Here is a 19,500-nt window from a genome sequence, read left to right on the forward strand (position 1 = left end):
TCTCTGCTATGTCCTGGGAAAGCAGTAGAAGATGGCCCAAGTCCTTGGGCCCCTGTGCCCTTGTGGAAGATCCAGAAGCTGCTGGCTCCTGGCTTCAGATAGGCCCAGCTCTGGCGGTTGCAGCCATCTGGGGATGAATCAGTAGATGGAAGACCTCTCTCTCTGCCTCTGCCTCTCTGTAACTCTGCCTTTCAAATAAATATATAAATGTTAAAAAAAGAAGCTATGTAAAGAATTTGTTTATAGTTTTAAAGAAACATTTCTATAAGAAATTCAAAGTGGCTTATAATTAACGCCGTTAGCTTTCCTAATACATCTATGAGGGGATTTTTAATTTACCTTTGGAGGAACTGTAGCTACAGGATCATAACTGCCTTGGTCATTAAATCATTAACTGTCCCCATGGGTTCCCCCAGCTGAGAAGAGCAGGACAAGTAGTCAATGTGTGAACAAGTGAGACTCCAGGGGAAAGAAGAACAAAGGTTGATGAACACACCAGTGAACCTGAAGTCAACTTGAATTATGCTTCCAGCTTCTCCACTGTGATGCTCCACTGACGGACACAGCAGTAGACTCTGTGGGCTTAAGTTTTCCCCGGATGTAAAATAATAACTCCTTATTTTTCATTTTGCAATTTTGTATATGAAGTGACCACCTATGACCAATTATGCTATTTTTTTTCCTTATTCTCAACTTAGGCTTGGTTTAACCCAGTTTGGAACAGAGGCATACAGTACAGAAAATAAACTTATGAAATCACAATAAACCAAAAGGTTGTTCAGTGATGATTAGATGACTAACTCTCACCAAAGGAAGAAAAAAAATCAGAGATAACAGGTTCTACACTTGATCTTAGCCAAAAGGCCGAGAAGCGATAAGGTAACAGGTAACGTCAATACTCCCTAATACCTGTTTACAGAAATAAATGCCTTTGTTGCTGTCCTCTCCATGTTACCCTGCAGTTCAATGCCTCTGGAACTGAGAGGGTAAAGTATGCAAACGCATATGCAGTCACATGGATACAAAATAAGAAATTAGGAGGTTGGAAGACTTTCCGCAGAGTAAGCTTGGGAAAAAGCATATTCTACAGAATTTCAATTGTTTATTCACATACAAAAGTCTGGAACACCACTGACTAGGTAAGAATGAGGGATCATAAGGCATAAGTGTCCCTCTGAGATTCTACTACTCACTACCTATTTTGATACAACCAAGTCCTTAACTAAAATGAACTTCTACAGACTTGCCAAGGAAACACTGTAGGGAGCCCAAGCCGTGGTGTTTGCCTTAATGTCTCACTGTCATTTTGAAAATTAAGTACATGCATATCCTTTAGGAAGCACGTTTAAATAATTAAATTTTACTCTTACTTGAAATAAAAATAAGACGTGTAGAGGAAACACTAATGGAATAGCTCTAACCATTAAAGTAGAAAACAAATATATTTCCTTTGAGGAAAATGTCTTTAGCTCTATGAGATACTTTGTTCAGTCACCAGATGTTTTCATTATTTTTCCCAGATAAAACTTAACATATATTGAAAAAAAATAGTAGTTATCTCAGTTTAAATGTTATGTTGAAAATCAAGTTTATCCAAATCCCCAAAATGTTCGATTTTAAATAAAATTCTTATCAAAACAATGCAGTTCATTACAAATTCATAGTAACTGAAAATTCATTTGGGAACTATGCTGGGCCTTGATTTTGTTGGGCTCAGTAAAAATAAAATATAAATATATTAGTTCTGCGATTGTGTCCGTTATTTTCAGGAAAATGGGAAAATTTTCTTTTCAATGAGTTATATGTAAAGTGTCAAAATACATTTTGTAATGAATACCATGTGAAGAACTGATATGCTATTTTTATAGCACTGCCTAAACAATTAAGGCAAATAAAATAAAAGCATAAGGGGTAGGTGTTTGGTGCAGCAGTTAAGTCACCTCTTGGGATGCCCGCACCCCATATCAGAGTGCCTGGTTCACAGCCTAGCCACAATGCTTCCCATCCAGTTTCCTGCTAATGCTCACCTGGGATGTAGAAAATGATGCTCAAGTACTTGGGTCCCTAACACCCACCTCAGTAACTAAAATTGAGTCAGCCTGGCCAAACCCTGGTTATTGTGGGCATATGGGGAGTGAGTCAGCAAATGGAAAATCTCTCTCCAGCTGTCTCTCTGTCTCCCTCTCTGTTTCCCTGCCTTTCAAATAAAATGAAAATAAATGTGTTTTTAAGTATTAATACATTAGATTCTCAAGGTCACAGCAAATGCATGCTAATCAACACAATTTTCATGTTAATGTGATATTTTTACAAAGAGGACAGATTTCATGTATTTCATAGATAGAATTCTAAGAATATAATGATCTCTATTTCCCTTTCTCTTTATTTTTCTTTCCTTCACTTCCTTCTTATTTTTTGTGACAACATAGAAAATAAACATTTTAATAAATAAAAATGTAAAATGCAATATATACACATAGGTTCAAACACAATAGATAAATACAATCTATAAAAAAGGGAATTGCCCAATATATTTTTAAAATCATACCACATGATAAACTTTACCTCCTACTTGTCTAAGAAAAGCTTTACTTGAATCAACACAATGAATACAACAGCAGATTGAAAGTGAATAATTGTGAATGGACAGAGAGAGATGAGATGAGTTAGGTTGCTTTTTATATCTGGAGCCTCAATTCCCAGTCCATCTTCTATGATATGCACCCAAATGCCAAGAGAGCCACACAGCCTAACAGAAATGGCTAAAGAGAGTGCGAGGAGTGGTTTCTTATCTCATACCCTGACTTAGAGGTAATAAGCTCCTGGGAGGGTGGGCTCTCCTATGCCAAATGTGAGTCAACTCCAGAACTCTAATTTGAGATTAATGAAGAACAAATTTATTAACCTGAAGGCAATTAGTGGCTGGCACTCAATTAGTTATTTGATTTTTGTTTTGTGAGAACCTTAAATCAGGAAATTTAGCGATGTTAATGTCGGTGGGAGGCCCAAGAGACAATGTAGAACATTTGCTTGTTGAAATTTATATGCGTTCTCTGGCTGTCACTATCGATTTGACTTAGCTGCTTCATCTTTTGAATCCCGGCAGCATTTTGCCTTGGGCAGAGCTGTAGGGCTTGAACAGAGAAAGAAAATAAAAATTGGAATGCGTTTTCTGCTTATAGACAAAAAAGAGAGGAAGAAAGAAGGAGGCCGAAAGAGGAAGAAAGGGACTTGACCTGAGTCTGAGGCAGCACAGGAGAGCCGTGACCCATCGTGGCAAGGTTGGAAATTCTGGCCTGAGCGAGCCAGAAACGCCAACCATCTCAGCGTGAGCTGGTAATGAAGGGCTTTCTTCTGGCTAGAACGCAACGCCACAGCGAAGCGTGAGACCACTGCTGCTCCACTGGTCACGACTGTGCTGGAAACCATACCCTTCCTGGCTCCTGCCTAGAATGGCGTGGAGTTCTCCCACTCCCCCCCGCAAAGAAACCTTTTATTTAAGGAATACAAACTTTAAGCATTTCGTAAGTACAACTTTAGGAATATAGTGGTTCTTCCCCCCCATACCCACTCTCCCACCCTTCTTCCTCCTCCCTCTCCCATTCCCAGGCCCATTCTCCACTAAGATCCATTTTCGATTAACTTTATACACAGAAGACCAACTCTATACTGAGTTCAACAATTTGCATGGAAAAAAAACAAAACAAAACAAAACAAAACAAAAAAAAACAAAAAAAAACCTGTTCCTCAACAGTCCAGATAAGGGCTGTTCAAAGTCATTGCATTTCAAAGTTAATTTCACTTTTTTTTTTTTAGAAACTTAATTAACTCTAAAGAAGCACCCAATAATGATATATCTTTTGCGAGCACTTAGACATAATTATAATACAACTCTTTGAGGACAGATGTCCTGCATGGGAAGTTAGTGCACAGCAACTCCTGTTGTTAATTTAACAATTAACACTCTTATATATGAGATCAGTGATCACCTGAGGCTCCTGACATGAGCTGCCTGGGCTATGGAAGCCTTTTGCATTCACAAATTATGGAGTTCTTCCCTCCCCCCCCTAAAATGGGAAATCTAACCACAGTATTAAAAAATATTAGGTACAATTTTATATCCAAGACTTTCTAGTCATATGACCTTATTGGTCCCTTCAGTGTTTCATTGTAGATTTTCTTTTCCCATTTGCTTGAAAAATTTTTTAAATAGAAAAAAATTAAAATTTTAATGTAAAGTAGAAATTACTTACTCTACCAATTTTTAAATTCTTGTATCTTAATGATACTCAACAGAAAAAAACTTTTTAAAAAAATTTTTCATTTCTTAAGATTTATTTATTTTTATTTAAAAGATAGAGTTACAGAGAGAAGGAGAGACACAAAGATTTCTTTTATATGCTGGTTCACTCTCTAAATCGCTACAACAGCCAGGACTGAACCAGGATCAAAAGCAGGATTCCATCTGGGTCACCCAAGTTGGTGGCAGGGGACAACGCCATCTTTTTTATCGAATTGCCTGGGAATTTGAAAAAAATTTTTTTCAAGCAAATGGGAAAAGAAAATCTACAATGAAACACTGAAGGGACCAATAAGGTCATATGACTAGGAAGTCTTGGATATAAAATTGTAACTAATAATATTTTAATACTATGGCTAGATTTCTTATTTTGTGTGTGGGGGAGGAGAACTCCATGGTTTGTGGATTCAAAAGGCTTCCATAGCCTAGGCAGCTCAGCAGGGGACTGGACAGGACAGAAAGCACAGCACCTTGAACTTGAATCCAGAGCTCATATGGGATGAGCTTGAAAGTAGCATGACACTGGCCCCAGAAAATATATTTTTAAAGCATATGAAAAAATTTTTCAGAGCAAAAAATTGATTATGGGATGATGTTAACATTGTTTTGTAAATAGTTTATATTAAATGAAATGTATAAGAATTTTGTAGCAATCTGGAAGATTATGTTTTTCAGAATACTACATAGGAGGAAGATGGAGAAAGGGGAGGTGCGAGTGTGAGAGTCTTGTTCACTCAGCTGAGTACAGAGTACACCAAGCTCATGGAGTGTGTGGAGTGATGCAGTAGTTTAAGTAACTGTTGTGAATGTGGACATCCCCTATCTGAACACTGGTTTGAGTACCAGCTGCTCTGCATATGATTCAGCTTCCTGCTAATGCATCTGGGAAGGCCATACAAGATGACCCAAATACTTCAGCCCCTGACAGATAGAACAGGATGGAGCTCTGCACTCCTAACCTTGGCCTGCCCCAGCCCTGCTTGTTGTGGCCATCTGGGGAATGGACCAGCATATGGAAGATCTTTGTCTCTGCCTCTCTATCTCACACTCTGCCTTTCAAATATATATATACATATATATATATATATTTTAATAAGAAGCCTATTTTCCATTGGCTCCAATTTTCCCTGCACTCACTTGTGTTTTTCTTTTTTGATAATCTGTACTTCCAGTAAGAATTCATGTCATTTTTCTACTTATCAGAGACTGTGGCCAGCTCTTCTTCCTAACGATTCAAACATCACGGTAGCCATCCTTTGCTGATATTTTAAAAAGCAATTAATTTCTTTATTTGAAAAGCAGAGACAGAGACATGGAGAGAAAGAGGCAGATCATTCAGTGGATGGATGGATGGATGGATGGATGGATGGATGAGGGAGGAAGGGACAAAGGGAGGGAGAAAAGAAGAAAAGAGAAGACAAAGGAAGGAAAAAGACAAAAGAGAAAAGGAAGGAAGGAAGGGAGGGAGGGAGGGAGGGAGGGAGGGAAGGAATGATGGCCAGACGGACAGACTCCTAATCTCTCATTTACTCTTCATATGCCCACAATGGTTGAAGCTGGTCCAGGCTGAAGCCAGGAGCCATGAGTACAATCCAAGTCTCCTATGTGGGTAGCCGAACCCAACAACTTGAGCCACCACTTGCTGCCTTCCATTATCTGTATTAGAAGAAGCTGGAAGCAGGAGTGGATCCAGGACTCAAAATCTGGTATTCTCATAATGGTATGCAGACATCGCAACCAGGGACTTAACCATTAGACCAGAAACCCTCTCCATTTCTGCTGGTCTTTGAAGGCTGACTGTATCAAACTGAATTGGGCAATATGGCTGTAAACATTCACACTAACTAGTAGCTAATTTACAGTACTTATTGGTAAATGTGAGACATTTAGACTAACTGGAATTTTTTTTTTTTTCTGTAAGCATGTTATCGCTAATGGTTAAGGTTACTTAAAATTTTCCAACATATTATTCAAAACAATTGCTTTATAAACAATACTGAGGTATTTGCTTGCCTTCTTAATCTTTTTTTTTTATACCTAATGGTGCAATCAAGTATTAAAACACTTTGAGGATTCAGTTAGGAATCAATAGCTATGACCTCAGGAAAGGTTAAGTGAACATGAAGTCAGAGTAATATTTTATAATTATGCCAAGAAGACAATGCTGGGAGCACAACTTTTATTAAAGGCCTACACTTGGACACTGTGTTCCTTGTAGAAGCAAGTAAATTAAATTCATGTCCTTTTATTACTGGCAACATGGAAGAACTTACCAAAGCTGTCTAGGGTTATAATCAACTAAGTGAATAAACATTTGGAGAGTACCTGCAACATGCCAGACATGCCACAGATACCCAGGAAATAAAAAGGAATAAGGCACTGAGTCATTTATAAAAAGGAGAGAGGCACACTAAAACTAATAATAAAAAATGAAATTCCATAAGAGGATGAACAAGGCACCATAAGAACGAGGTAGATAAATGGACCTTGCAAATTTAGGGAAAGTTTTACAGAAGACATGATTTAAATTCAAAGCACAGAGGACTACTAGACAAGGTTCTTAACCTGTGGCTCAAATATCCCACAAGCATCCGCAGACAGAATACAGGTGATCCATGAACTTGGATGGGAATAAACTATTCACATATTTTTTCCTCCTGAATTTTCACTGAAAAGTAGCATTTCTATTGATTTTGAGTGCAGGCAACAAACCACAGTAAAATTATGTACAGTTATGTAACTGACATAAGCCAAGTACGTAAAAACAATTACTACATGATCTTACTTACATATGGAATTTAGAGAAATCCAACTCATAGACAGCAGAATGGTGGTTCCCAGGGCTACCAGGGGAGGGAGGGACTGGGAGGATGCTGGTCAAAATTTTAGTTAGACAGGAGGAATAAGTTCAAGAGATCCATGGTACATCACTGTGACTATAGTTCAAAAACAATGTATAGGGGACGACACTGTGGTATATTGGGTAAAGCCGCTGCCTGCAGTACCAGCATCCCATATGGGTGCCAGTTCCAGTCCTGGCTGCTCCACTTCCAATCCAGCTCTCTGCTATGGCCTGGGAAAGCAGTAGAAGATGGCAAGTCCTTGGGTCCTTGCACCCACGTGGGAGACCTGGAAGAAGCTCTTGGCTCCTGGCTTCAGATCGGCGCATGCAGCCAGCTGGGGAGTGAACCAATGGATGGAAGACTCTCTCTCTCTCTCTCTCTCTCTCTCTCTCTCTCTGCCTCTCCTTTCTCTCTGTGTGTAACTCTGACTTTCAAATAAATAAATAAATCTTTAAAAATTTCTATGAGAGTAGATTTTAAGTGTTCTCACAACAGAAAGACGATAAGTAAGTCAGGTAGTGTGTATATTATTTAGGTTGATTTAGCCATTCTAAGACATATACAAATATCAAAATATCATGCTGTATACCATAAATATATGCAATTTTGTCAATTAAAAAACTTAAACATATCAATGGTACCTCTGGTGTATGTCACATAGAAATCACAGATTTTCTGAAAGAATAACAGTTATTATGTCTACTACTAGATTGTTCTTAATACACCAATAAAGAAGTTCATTTATTCCTGCATCACAATTTTTAAAATATTTAGGTGTCTTTCAATTTGGTTGGTTTTCTTTGTAATCTGATGTAATCTTTGTAATCTGACCATTTTACTTATGCATTTAAAGATACTATTCTGAGAAAGGGTCCTTGGGTACATCAGAATGTCCAGAGAATTTACCAGCTGAATAGAAAAAGCTCACTTGAACTGTTATAGAATGCATCTGAAAAAGTTTGCAAAAGCAGAGAGGAGGGGATAGGTAAGAGAAATGAAGACTTCTTTAGAGAGAATCACAGAAATGCCCAATGCAAAAATAAAAAAAAATGCAGGAGCAATGTATCAACAAGATCTGGGAAGGAACTGGACAGCACTTTGGCAATGCCAAAGACACACTTACCTGATAAAAACTTAATAGTACTATCAAATAGAGGAGTAAAAAAGACTCAGAATGAAAATGCTTGCTCAGGCTTAAAAGACAGAAAAACTATAATCAATGAATGAAGGTCGAAGTGTGGGTCTTGAGCACATCACATAGGTCCACATCTTCACAGCTTCATGTGTAGCCCTTGCAAAAACATAATCAAATTATGGATTACAAAAAATTCTGGGATGAAATGCAAAAAGTATGACATTAATGCTATGACAGAAAGCATCTCTAATGGAGGAAAGCAAGCCATACAAGTCATTTGTATTTGAAGGGAAGGAAAATCAAGGTCTACTGCCAATGCCATGGTTGTGACTGGATAGTCTTGGCTGATGGGCACCAGGTATTCCCTAAATATGAAGAGAAGGCTGTTCAGCTGGGATTTGGTAACAGGGAAACTATGCGTTGTAACACAGTTGAAAGCTCAAAGGCCTCTTACCATGCAGGAGGCCAGGAAGGCATGTGCAAAAATGCAGCAAGGAGCCTAAAGGTTCAAAATATGTTGCCAAGCTACCTAACAGTAACCAGTATGATACCTAATGCTTCTGTAGCACGATGTTTCCAGTACAGAAAGTTTCTCAGGTTTTCTCAAATCAATAGAAACAAAAGAAAAATTTCCAGTCCTAGAAAAAAAAAAAAAGGTCATTTCCTGAGAATTGCTTCCTCCCTCCTGCTTCCCTGGAGGCAAATTCCCTCAGACTGCAGTATGTTAATGCACGTAGTGGATGAGTTTGTTGTCTGGGCACTTCAGTGCCTTCTGTTTCCACCTTGACTGGAAGCATCTCTCCCTATACTGGTCCTCTGACTTACTGGATGTCAGTGCCCCCCTCTTGTCATGACCATGAGACTTGGAAACACCAAGTGGGTGGCTGTGGAAGACAGCATCTTAGAAAGAAGCTCATCCCGGGGGTCAGTGCTGTGGCAGAGCTGGTAAAGCCGCCACCTGCAGTGCAACATCCCATATGGGCACCAGTTCAAGTCCTGGCTGCTCCTCTTCCGATCCAGCTCCCTGCTATGGTCTGGGAAAGCAGTAGAAGATGGCCCAAGTCCTTGGGCCCCTGCACCCACGTGGGAGACCTGGAAGAAGCTCCTGGCTCCTGGCTTCAGATAGGCACAGCTCCAGCCATTGAGGCAATTTGGAGAGTGAACCAGCAGATGGAAGACTCTCTCTCTCTCTCTCTCTCTCTCTCTCTCTTTCTCTCTCTGCTTCTCCTTCTCTGTGTAACTCTGGGTTTCAAATAAAATAAATAAATCTTTAAAAAACAAAAACAAAGCTCATCTCTGCCTCCATGCTTGTTCACCCTGCTCTGCAGTGAGTAATGAATAGGTCTCAAATCATAATCGGTTATGAATAATGGATTCTTCAGAAACCAAATTTACACTTATACTTGAAATATAAGAAGAGCACACAACTCCTTCAGAGGGCACTGAGAATTGAGCTCTTATTTATTTTCTCATGTCCACTAATTTTTATCATGTTCTACAATAGCCATCTTTTTTTTTTTTCTGGGAGCAAAGAAAGTTCCTCATATTTCATGTGTAAGTTATCTTCCTCACCTCCAAAGTTACTAAGTCAATCCTGTCTACCCTACCTCCCAACTCACATCATGACCTCCATCCTACCACCACTGCCACCCACACCTAGGTCTGTGACCTTGTCTGAGGTCCAGCAGCAGCCTCTTGCATGGCCTTTCCACACTGGCCTTCTTCACATACATTCTCTTCTCCACCCAAAAGCCAGAGTGATCTTTCTTAATCACTGCCATGCAACTAAGTTCTCTGTGACCTTCCAAATGAAGCAAGAATTCCTAAACCTAAAACCCATGACCTCTGTCTCTATTTCCAGTTTCATTTTTCACTACTCTTTGCCTCTTCATCAAAGCAACCATCCTACCAAACGACCTTTCGCTCACTTGACACATGCAGGTTGTAGGGAATCTGGGCCTTTGAACGTGTTTCCTCTCTTACGCACCTAACCTGCTCCATGTCCCTGACCTCTCTTCCTGATAAATGCCTCTCAGTGTTTGGATTACAGTTTCAGAGCCTGCTCCTGTGGCAGCAATTCCGGGCAATGAGCTTCTTGTCCCATCTGCTTTTTTTTGTCTGTGTCCCTGCTGGATAAAAAGCTTCTGAGGTCAGGGACTGTGTCTCATTGCATTTCCAGCTCCGGGTAGACACTCAGTAAATACTTGTTAAATGGGCAGATTAATGAGATAGACTTGTAATGAGGTTTACTCTCTAAAATAAATAATATTGATAGAGCAATAATGTTTTCCAGAAAATATTTCTACATCTATGTTTCCTTAAAAATGTCAAACTAAATGTCAGTTTTGCTATTTGCATAATCACTAAATATTAATTGATGCCTCCTGATTAAGTGGGTTCCAGGGATACAGCCTGTATCTCTGTATTCACATTTGACACAACAAAATCCTCTTATAAATGTTGCTCCCTCTCTCTTCCTTCCTGGCCTGTGCAAGGCACCACGTGCCTTACATGCTTCTCCGTTTTTTGCTAGCACAAGCTGCTGGAAATACATTAAGAACTCATCAGAATCAGCCAGCCCGTGCAAAATGCTGAAACCGTCCCATAGCTCTTTCACACCAAGTGGTTTATTTTGATAGATTTAAATGTAAAAAAGTCTCCTTTCCTTAATCCTTAAGTATAATTTACTAAACATTTTAGCTTTAAAAAATATTGCTTCCTAAGATATGTCTACCTTCTTCTTCCCTCTCTAAAATGCATAAAAGAAGTGACAGTGTCTTTGAATAACTTCTATACAACAACAACAAAAAAAACACAAACAAAAACTACTCATCCTGTCCTGCTCTCCCTATCACCCAATAAGCTGACACACAGGAAGTAAAGCAAATCCACTGATTGGCAAGAGCAAATGATACTGGAGGAGAATATGTGCGGGTAAGCAAGAGGAATGCAAAGCAGAAGATACAGGTAAACAATTCTCAGCCTGCTCTGGTCACTACTGAGAGCAAAGCAGGGAAGGATGGCAGCAGGAGGTATTAAAAACAAATATCGCCAGAAGCCACAGGTGAATTCATACATATCTTTAGGGCAACCTAGAGTCTACATGCCTTGAATCATTTCTATCTTTAATGAAACTTTCTTGGTTTACCCATCATTTTATCCCCAAGTTAGTTGAAGCCTATAGACGTTAAATATAAAGCTGGTTGATATAACTTGATGAAAATGCAGGAGCTTGATTTTTAGTCATCAGTGTCATATTTTAAAACTAAGAGAGTGATTGGCTTTAAGCAGTACATTTAAAAATAATTTGGGGGGGGGGGCGGTGCTGTAGTGTAATAGGTTAATCCTGCTCCTGCAGTGCCAGCATCCCATATGGGCATCAGTTCAAGTCCCAGCTGCTCCACTTATAATACAGCTCCCTACTGATGGCCTGGGAAAGCAGCAGATGATGGCATCGGTACTTGGGCCCCTGCACCTGCATGGGAGAACCGGCTTCAGATTTGCACAGCTCCAGTTGTTACGGCCATTTGGGGAGTGAACCAGTGCACAGAAGACCTTTCTCTCTGTCTCTCCCTCTCCCTCTCTGTAACTCTACCTCCCAAATAAATAAATAAACCTTTAACAAATAAATAATTTTGGGGCCAGTTTTGCCTAAATATACAGCTATGCAGGAATCAGGACTAATCTCAACTGACCTTGGAGAGTAAGCCAGCATCATGACTCCTCCTCTGGGCAAGCAGGAGCCACAGAGCAGAAACCTGGTCTTCACTGCTGACACTCACCTGTGCTCCCCTGCCCAAAGCAGAGGGCCCCACAGACTTCCAGGAAGTGCCAGATCCCTTCTGTGCCAGCAGCTCAGTGGTGACACGTATAATCTTTTACTTACTTTTTAACTTAGGGTCTCCATCTCAATCTAGGAAAGTATATTCATTTCCTAGGGCTGATGTAAGCATCATGGTTTCAGTGGCTTAAAACAACAAAAGTTGAGTGTCTAACAGTTCTGGGGGACAGAAGTCTAAATTCAGAGCTGACTGGGCTGTGCCTCCCCCAAAGACATGGTGGGGGGGAGACCTTTCCTGGCCCGGCCAGCTCCTGGTGGCCCCAGGCACTCTTTGGCTTGATGATGCAGCACTTCACTCTGCCTCCATCTTCACATGGCCTGCTGTGTGGGGCTCACAGCTGTTTTCTCTCTGTTAAGACACCAGGTGTATTGGATCAAGGGCCACCTGACTCCAGTGTGACTGCATCCGAACTGACTCCCTCGCAAATATTCCATTTCCAAGTATGGTCGTATGCAAAGGGACTGGAAGTTAAGATTCAGCATTTCATTCCAGAGGACACAATTCGACCCACAGCAGAAAGAAAAGAAGATCACAGTAGGTTGCTTGTATGTTACTCATAATTTGTATTTCTGCTCTTTGGCTAAATCTCATTTAGAAGAAAAAGTTTGTTCCTAGCTTCATCTTTGGACTATAAAACTTCCCTTTAGTTATAATTATATGGAGGTAATCAATTAGCAGTTTCCACTGTGCTTCATCCTCCACATGTATGAATCACAACTGACACTCCAATTTCAACCACTTTCTCAACAAATCACTACATGCAGCTCATCACCAAATCATTCACTTCCAGAAAATCAACCCCAGAATTCTTGACCCTAGTGAATCCCTAACAATTGCTAGTGTTACAGAAATTAATTTCCTTTTGGTCAGCTGGACTCTGTTCTCAAGTCATTATGTCTTCACCCTCACAAGTCTCAAATGCCAGCGTGTTTCAGCACCACAACCTTTCAACATTCCTTTACGGACAGCTCTAAGAAAGCAGAGTGAATCTGTTCTGTAAAAATCAATCATGCCTTAATTTTGTATCTGAAGACCACCCATCCAGACCTATAGGAGAATAAAACAGGACATCTTAAAACAGTTACATACCACTTGGCCTTGTGACTTAGGGGCTGAGACTATCAATTTGCAGGTATCAATCTGAGATTCTCCCTAATGTGATGTGTTAATGAACTCTAACATCCTATGTACCCATTAAAAATGATTCACTAGCTTATTTGAGAGGCAGACAGACAGAGAATATTTCCATTCGCTGGTTCACTCTTCAAATGCTCAAAACAGCCAGAATTAGGCCAGGTCAAAGCCAGGAGCCAGACACTTAATTTAGGTCCCCTGCATGGGGGGCAGGGACCCAACTACCCAAACTATCACCTGCTACCACCCAGCACTGTGTATCAGCAGGAAGCTGGAATTAAAAGCACAACTAGGACTCTAACCTGGGCATTCTATAGGAGATGCAGGAATCTCAAGCAACAGCTTAACCACTAGGCCAAATGTCCACTCCCTACCCATTTTAGAAGCTTGAAGTATTTTCTTTTCTGAATGTCATCTGTAGACATGATCCCAGTATTTGCCACAAGGGATCTTATATTGTATGGCCACAGGGACAGTGGTAGGAAGGGAGGAATCTCTGCCTTAGACAGGAGGCTTAAACTCCCTCCCCTAATGGAGCCCAAACACCACAGTGAAGAGACAGACAATAGGCAAACACATATGGACATTTCTACTGTGACAGACAGCACCAGACAGACATAGTGATGAAGAGAGGGTGTAGTGTCAGGAAGAGCAAGGGCCTAGACAGCAAAGGAAGGCCATGCTGAGACGATGAGATTTGAGGAGAAACATGACCTCCATTCCAGCTTCATGTTGCTATCGGAAAGATGTTAACCTCAAGAAAACTCTCTAACTGGGCTTCATAATTGCAGCCCAAGGTCATTTGTGATACTACCAAGGACATGCACACCAGCTATCACAACACAGGCACTGGGGAGCCAAGAGTATTGTGTTGTTCACTGACATATTCCAGTGCCTACCCACAGTAGCTGCCCAATACATGTTTGTTGAACTGAATTTCTTGAATGCATACCATCCTACTGCAGTGTTCACTGATCACTGGGACTTCCTTGAATAAGGGAATGTGGGCCTGTTCTTCCATGATTATTATGGCTTTTTATTTAAGCTCCACAATGCTAGCACACTACCGGGTACTATTCTTTCAGTGGAGCCAAATGTTAGGTGACTGACTGTGTCAGAATGATAAGGAATCAGGAATGTTACAATGTGGGATGCAGGCAGGCCGGAGTATACTGCCGTCTCTAAACGGAATTAGAGATGTAGAGAACGCCCAGTGTATATCAGAATGTGTGTTTGGAGAGTTGGAGAGCCAGAGGGATAAGCTACTCACAGATGACATGGCCATTTCCGTTTCATTTTCCTGATTTGGGCTGTTTCAAAAAGAGGAAGGCAGGGGCTCCAAAGAGCGATGCTCCCCACCAGGGGTTTGAGCTGAAGGGTTCCATGTTGTTCAATATGTTCTCAGTTGGCATCAGATACCATCACTAGGGTGGGGTTTATATGTTCCCATCATGTCCTCCTGTCAAAGATCTGCTGTGAAGAGCTATTATTTTACATTCTACTTTATAAAGCATATACTCTTCTACTTAGCCATTTTTCTGCATTTTACCATATCCTAAACCTATCATTGACAGTGGCAGCCACAAATCTCTGTGGTTTGCTTTCAGGGGAAAGATCTATGTGAACAGAGGTAGATTCAGCAAGAATATGAACCAGCAATGAATTCTTTTTTCTCCTTTTATTTTTTTCCCTGAAAGAAGGAACTTTCGCCCACTCAGAAATGAAGCAAAGCTAGCTCACCACCTCATCAAAGCTGGGTTGTATATTCATCAACCACTTAAACCACTTATGTTCAATATTTTGTTGAGTGCCTATTAAAAGAAGGTACTTCAAAGAGTTGGTGGGAAGATGCAATTAAAGGATAGGGTATTTTTGCTGTAAAAATTTGAAAATCTAAGCCTAGGCTTTTGTAGTATATGTTTTTAAGTACATTTTGAAGATCCCTCATTTGCATGCATTTCAAAAAAATTTTGGATTGACATATCTTTTTCTTCCATTTTTTTGACAACTTTCTGAGGTACCCTCTTACAACTAGGTATTTTTCTAGACCTTGAGGATACAGGAGTGAAGGAAACATGAAAATTCCCAATCTCATTGCATTCACATTCTGATTTTACATAACATGAGGTAGCACTGAAACCAAAACCCTCCACCACCAGTGGATCATCAAGGCGTAGGTACAGGGGCCAGTGCTGTGCTGTAGCAGGAAAAGCCACTGCCTACGGTGCCGGCATCCCATATGGGCTCTGGTCGAAGTCCCGGCTGCCCTACTTTCGGTCCAGCTCCCTGCTATGGCCTGGGAAAGCAGTAGAAAATGACCCAAGTCCTGGGGTCTCTGCACCCTCGTGGGAGACCCGGAGGAAGCTCCTGGCTCCTGGCTTTGGATCGGCGCTGCTCTGGCAGTTGCAGCCAACTGGAGAGTGAACCAGTGGATGGAAGACTTTTCTCTCTCTCTCTCTCTCTCTCTCTCTCTCTGCCTCTCCTTCTCTCTCTGTGTAACTCTTTCAAATAAATAAATAAATCTTTTTTTTTTTTTTTTTTAAAGACATGGGTATGGGAGCTTCCATTTCAATGTGTCTATCTGGCTCTCCTCAGATGAATTAACACTTTAATCTACACTAATTTAACTCACATTTAGATTAATATACTAATTCTTTATTGCATATCAAGTATTATTTTAAAAAATAGAGAGCACATCAAGTTCAAATTCATTCCCTTAAAAGCTTCAACCTTTCCCCTAAGGATAGCTTTTACCATTCTCCACAGGCTACATGTAGACCTAACTGGAAAACAAAGAGGAGGGGCTTTGCTTCACAATGAAACCGGCCATAGTTTAATGTCCATTTTGAATGGTGAAGGTATTCTTCCATAAACAGTCCATGAATTGTTTCATCAGTTGTAGCCAATCATTACACAACCCATTAAATTTAATGGGTCTGAACCTGGCTATGATTTTAATGCCAGTTAAGCCTCTATTACCTATAGATGCAGGCAATCAACTCTGAGGATACATTCCCACTACTCGTACAGGAAGAATTATTCAAAGATCAGGGGCTCCTTCCCCTTCAGTACCAAAGCAACTGCAGCTCAATTAGACATAGAACTATCACCATCAAGGGAGACCTCTACTGTCTGCCCCAATTGTGGATACTTCATCACTCAAGGTGAAAAGTGGTAGAAAAATGCAACTTGTCACAAATTTGCTGTAAGTGGACAATTCCTGCCAAGCTGACACATGTAACTTTGCTTCCTCTGATGTCACCGGATAATATAACTCACTGCTGAAACTGTGTTGACAGTGGAAGAAGAAAAAAAAAATGAGTCTGTCAAGCCAAGGATAATATTACAAAAACAAAGAATGTCAATGAGGCCATTTCTGCATATGTCTGCATTTCAATTGGCAAACCACAATCTGGAGACATACAAATATCACCATGGCCACTGTCTAGCCTAGAATTCCAGGATTCCAGTTTCCAGGTGTGAGATGAGTACTTTGCCCAGAGAGCTCTGTAACTAATTACTGCTTTACAAAAAAGAGAGAGAGATTGAAACAGATTGCTGCCCTCTTGTCTTCTCTCCTTCCCTAAGCAGTACACGAGCACAGCAAATCAAATGAACAAAACCAGCCTTTTAAGCAACTGCCCAGCCTAAGTCATTACTTGGCAAGTCGCTATACCATTTGTCTGTCATGGTCCTTCACAGTATGACATCCATTTCCAAGAAGATGTCTTGATAAATATGGCATCAAAGTCCATGTCTAGGGAAAAACTGAATGGGGATGTATGAGTCCATTTCAGAATGAAATAAGTCCCTGTGACCATCTGTGATCACATACACAAGCCATGAACTGACTGAACACATCTGCCATGTTTGAAACCCTTTCTGCTTCCGATGCTTTAAAGGTAATGCACAAAACTTTAATTTCATGGCATCTTTCACAACAATTACCCTGTCCTAGCTCCCGAGCACTACAGTAACACCTGAGAAACAGGGGTTCACACATCTGATAGAGGCAGTGCACTTACATAACTAATCCTATAGTCACAGAGAACAATTATCAAGCAACCACACAATTATCTAACTAAACACAACACTTCTGTGGTCACTTCCTTGAGACTTCTGTAAAATGAGTGAAATCACTCCTTTCTGTGACATACAACAGCACCTTTCTTGTTTCTCTCTTCAGCACTGAGTTCTGTTGTTTTCATGCTATGTCTGCTTTGTTGGACAACTGCTACTCAAGAATAAGGACTGCATCTTAAGTTTACATTACCCAACCAGTCCTTGACCCTTTCTCTCCTACTACCTATCCTAAACCACCATAGAAATAAAAGCTGACCCATTTAATTTCCTTTCTGCATCGGAGTGAAGAATTTACACAGACCCCTGGGGTATCAACTCCCAAGATGAACCGATCATCCTCAACATAAAGGCACCAGGATGTCAGCTAAGAAAGCCAGAGCCAGTAGCTCAGGCAAAACCGTTTCTTTGGGAAAAGGAATAATTTTATTGGACCTAAGAACCTGGAGTTGGATCATTGCCGGTTGATATCCATACTTATTCTTTGATAAAAGGATAAAGAAAACACAATGAGTTTTTCATTGGCTAAATTTCTTCAAATTATATTAAAAGAACCTTTCCTAAAATGTCCCTTCTTATGAAACAATGTTGTTAATGTGTGGTATTGTTTTAATGATAATTTTTTAAAAAACATGATCTTTATCAGTTTTTTTTTTTCCTGGAGACTTTTCCATCCCATAAAATCTAAATATTTGGGAAACACTGGCCTCACCTATCCATCTTTACTGGCTGGTAAAGCTACCTGTAAAAGTCAACCTGGATGTATAAGCTAATGTCAGAAGGCAGCTTATCAGCTAGTGTGCTTCATGTTGATAAGATCCAAGGAATTTCAGAAGATAATTATCTTGGCAGGAAGCCCTCCAAATTCAAAGACAGATATTGAAGACATATATATTCAGCTTCTCCTTTGGTTGAGATTTTTTTTGAAACAGAAGCTAGCATTTTCCATGAGCTTACATGATTATAGGTCAGATTAAAAGAGCCGAGAGAAAAAGGAAATGTGATCTTATTATAAGATCACAGATTATAATAAGGCAACCAAGAGAAGCAAGAAAAGGCCATGGAATATAGAACAAAGAACAACTGAAAGGTTGAGGTGAAGGGGTAAAGTGAGAGAATAAAATAAGAAAGAAGTATAGGGGCAGACATTTAGCCTAGTGGGTAACAGCCCTTGTCCCACATCAGAGGACCTGGGTTCAATACCCATCTCTGGGTCCTGACTCCAGCTTTCAACTAATAAGGACTCTGGGAGACAGTGGTACTGGCTTAAGTAATTTTGTTCTTGCCCTGTGTGGGAGACCTGACTTGAGTTCCCAATTCTGGGATTTGGGCCAATGCAGAGGCCATTGGTATCTAGGGTATAGGTATCTAGGGGCTGGCCCAGCTCATTGGAGAACTTCCTCTCCTTCTCTTTTCCTTCCCTGTCTCTGTATCTGCCTCTCAAATACTTTATAATTTTTAAAAAGAAACTGCATGCTCACATATTAAGACATACATATACATGCATGTATACACAAACCTATGCACACATAGGCCTCCACTGACATTAAGGCCATAAAGGCAGTCAGAAGACCCAGGAGTTCATGAACTCCATGAACTGATTTCAGAAAGTTTTTGGAAAAATGTATAAAAAGGCAAGTTTATTTTGGTGCAAACAATTTTTGAAACCCATGCATAATTATCTTCATAATATATATTTTCCCTGTACTTTTTGAAGACCTTTGCATATGTTGCCCCTGCCTTTTCAGTTACCAAAGGACAAAAAAGTAATCCTGTAATTTAACCAAAGTCTTTTTAACATGGAAGGAAACAGTTCAGCTTTTTCAATTAAGTGACAGCCAAAGTCAAGAGTCAAGCATCCTAAATGAGTTGCATTCCTTACATATCAGTGTTTGCATCTCTGCTAATTATGTCAGCTTTCTTCCTGGGCAGAGAGGGTTAATCAAAGAGCAGTCATATACTTCAAACATCAACTGAGGACTATGACCCCTTTCTTGGAGACAAAAGAGTAAGATCACATTTCTGGAACTCTCCTTCCAAAAACACTGATAGAGAGTATAGTCAGTGAGCAAAGCAAAAAGAAAACAAATGCTGTAATGCAGTCAGTTAAAGCCCTGTTTAGGAAATCTGCATCCCATATCCAAGGGCAGAAGATTGAGTTCACCC

The 19,500-nt window shown here is 40.3% G+C and overlaps 1 protein-coding gene and 1 pseudogene across 2 annotated transcripts in view; both read right to left on the reverse strand.

Annotated features, from left to right (window-relative positions):
• The window catches only part of NRG1 (neuregulin 1), a 1,197,015-nt gene that overhangs the window by 614,742 nt on the left and 562,773 nt on the right, over window positions 1–19,500 (reverse strand). The window lies entirely within an intron of this gene.
• On the reverse strand, window positions 738–876 carry LOC133775528 (U2 spliceosomal RNA; annotated as a pseudogene).

Source organism: Lepus europaeus, chromosome 16 (assembly GCF_033115175.1).
Source record: "Lepus europaeus isolate LE1 chromosome 16, mLepTim1.pri, whole genome shotgun sequence".
Lineage (NCBI taxonomy): Eukaryota > Metazoa > Chordata > Mammalia > Lagomorpha > Leporidae > Lepus > Lepus europaeus.